Genomic DNA, 3,323 nt, shown 5'->3' on the forward strand with positions numbered 1-3,323 from the left:
AGGACATTATGCTGAGTGAAATATCTCAGTCACAAAAGGACAAATACTGCATGATGCCACTGTTGTAAAACAGGACTGACATCAGGGTTAGGGGAAGACTGAGAAAGATGGATTGAAGAATGTATACCACATTGAAACAGATAAGGGAGGAAACTGTTTAAAAGGGATATGTGATTAGGTATTTTTGTCATGACAGGTGTCCAGAGCGAAGGCTGCATAGTGGAGTGGACCTGGGGGAGGGTTTGTAAAACAATGAATTTTTCTTTTACTTTTCCAAGAGGGTAGTGTACTAGGGGGGAAGGTTTGGAGGGGAGAAAAGTGCAACAGTGAATGAATGGAAACCCAAAGTCTCTGTACATTTTCATTGAAATTAATAATAATTTTTTAAAAGGCTATTTATCCAAAGAGTATATGAGTAATTGAAGATAATGAAGATCTAAGTGTGTGATCCAGAACAATAAAATTAAATTACACACACACACACGTAGATATACGCACACATATATAGATACACACATATATACACATGTATATATATACATGTATTCACACACACATATATACACACATTTGGTTTATCATCATGTCAGAACTGACCCATAGCTGACCCTCCAGCAGGTTTTTAGAGGTAGTAAGTCATACAGGAGGAGACTGCCCATCCTTTTCTGTGGATCCCCTGATAGATTTGAACTATGTACCACTGGGTTTGCAGCTCAATTCTGTACCACTAAGCCACCTACTGATATATACATGCATATGTATGTTGTACCATGCAGTGGAGTTGGCGCTTTACTGACCCTCCAGTGAGTTTTCAGAAGCAGTAAATTTCATGGAAGGAGTCTGCCCTTCTAGCTTCTGGTGAGCAGATAGTGGATTCAAATGGTGTGCCTTTGTGATTGCAGTGCAGCTTCTTACCAATAGGCTGGCCAGTGGTAAGAATATCATGCCTATATATGTGTCTATGTATCTATCGATTTATCCATCCATCCAACCACACATGTACACAGCCATTCACAGATATACATGCATGTACATAAGCAAGTGAGAGAGAACCTTAATGGCACAATGGTTAAAAACTGATTTTCTGGTTTGAGATACACTTCCATTGGGCCCCCAGGATCCTCGGCTTTGCTTAAAGCCATGGCTGTGTGCTACCCCGTGGCTGTGGGCCTCAACAAGGCCACAAAATAACAAAGAGCATGAACAAGCTGAGGCCCAGCCATCATATTGTGCACCTAACCAAGCACACCAAGTTTGTGTGGGGCGTGCTCCTGGAGGTGTGTGGTTTTGTGTCCTAAGAACTTCACACTATTGAGCTGCTCAAGGTCTTCAATGACAGGAGAACCCTCAAATTCATCAAGAAAAGGGTGGGGACACACATCCGATCAATAGGAAGTGAGAGGAACTTAGCAAAGTTCTGGCCACCATGCGGAAGGCAGCTGCCAAGGACTGAGTGCACCCCACTGTCTACCAAAGCCCTCACCCATCTGACATAATGTCATAAACAGGGGGGAAAACAATAACAAAAACCTGATTTCCTAATTGAAAGGTTTTTGGTTTGAACCCATCCCACAGCTCTGTAAGAGAAAGACTTGGCTACCTCCTTCTGTAAGGGCACAGTCTAGAAAACCATATGGGATACTTCTTATCATGGGATCACCAGGAGTCATATTCCACTCAACAGAACGTAAAAATAGCAAATACTTCTTTTTCTAACCTTCTCCAAAGCAATGTATATAGGATTTCTTTTATTATTCCTTTATAATAGAGAAACTTAAAGTTTAGTGAAGTTGTTAACATTATCCTAAATCAGAAAGATAGAACAGGATTTGAACTTTGTGGCCAAGATAAACTTGCAAGATTTTCCCCCCTTAATTTCTAAAATAATCTTTGACTTCATGGAGATTGTAATCCCCTTTTGTTAAACAGTCTCACCAAGGCACACTTCATGTCTTTGCTTCTCAAGCTATAGATGAAAGGGTTCAGCATGGGTGTTACCACAGTATACATCACAGTTGCAATTCTGTCCTTGCCAACTGAGTCAGTAGTAGATGGAATAAAATATACCTCAATGGCAGATATATAGAACAAGAGAACTGCTGAGAGATGAGAGCCACAGGTAGAGAAGGCCTTCCACTTCCCACTTGCTTATGGAACTTTTACAATAGCAGCCACAATGCGGATGTAAGAAACTATGATTAATAAGGGGATCAAGATGGTTAATGCCCCTCCCCAATACAGTAGCACATATTTGTTAGCATAAATATCAGAACAAGAGAGTTTTAATACAGGGAGAAGTTCACAAAAGAAATGGTGAATGATGTTGTCATCACAGAAGGATAACTGAGTCAGGAGGATGGTGTGTGTTAGTATGAATTTGCAAGTATTAAGGACTTAGCCACCAGCAGGCTGCAGTGCCTGGGACTCATGATCAAAGTATAATGAAGAGGGTAGCAAATAGCCACAAGCTGGTCATATGCCATCACTGCTAGGAGGAAAACATCTAGACCAATAAACCATAAGAAGAAGTAGACCTGGGCTAGGCAACCAGCATAGGGGATCATGAGCCTCTGAACCTGGATATTCACCAGCATCCTGGAACAGTAGTGGATGACAAACACATATCAGTGAGGGAGAAATTGGCCAGGAAGAAGTACATGGGAGTGTGAAGATATATATCAGAGCCGATGAACAAGTTTCCCACCACAGTGACCAGGTACATCCCCAGGAAGATTTGAAAGATGAGAGATTGTTGCTCTTGTTGTTCGGATAGGCCCAGGAGGATGAATTCAGAGACCCTGGTGTGGTTTCCTAGCTTCATATCACTGGAGTAATTAAGAGGTAAAACACTTCAGAAACTCCTTGCTCTGGTATTGTCTCAATTCAGTTTCTTTTCACGTGCATACAGAACATTTTTCAGAATTGATCACATATTAAAATATAGAGCAAGCCTCAAAAACTTAAAAAAAATTGAAATTATACAAAGTATCTTTTCAGACCACAATGCCATAAAACTATAATTAACCACAAAAGGATAAACCTTATAAAATCACCAATGTGGAAACTAATCAACACCTTGCTAGAACACAATTGGGTTATAGAAGAAATAAAGAATGACATTTAAAATGTCCTCAAACATGAGAGTAAAGCCCAAAACCATGAAATTCTTAAGAGATAAACTGGGATCCAGCTTAGAAGGCCTAGTCTATGGTATAAAGAGACTGCCAAATAACAGACAGAAATGCACAATCTGAAGAGGATAAAATTGATGAATGGGACCTTCTAAAGATTAAATCCCTGTGAGCATAAAAAACAACTTCCAT

At 40.2% G+C, this 3,323-nt stretch overlaps 1 pseudogene; it reads right to left on the minus strand.

Moving 5' to 3' along the window:
• Positions 1-2,148: 2,148 nt before the first annotated feature.
• On the minus strand, positions 2,149-2,821 carry LOC102848958 (annotated as a pseudogene).
• Positions 2,822-3,323: the final 502 nt, after the last annotated feature.

Source organism: Elephantulus edwardii, unplaced genomic scaffold (assembly GCF_000299155.1).
Source record: "Elephantulus edwardii isolate Elephantulus edwardi_28Jun2011 unplaced genomic scaffold, EleEdw1.0 scaffold00092, whole genome shotgun sequence".
In the NCBI taxonomy this organism is placed as follows: domain Eukaryota; kingdom Metazoa; phylum Chordata; class Mammalia; order Macroscelidea; family Macroscelididae; genus Elephantulus; species Elephantulus edwardii.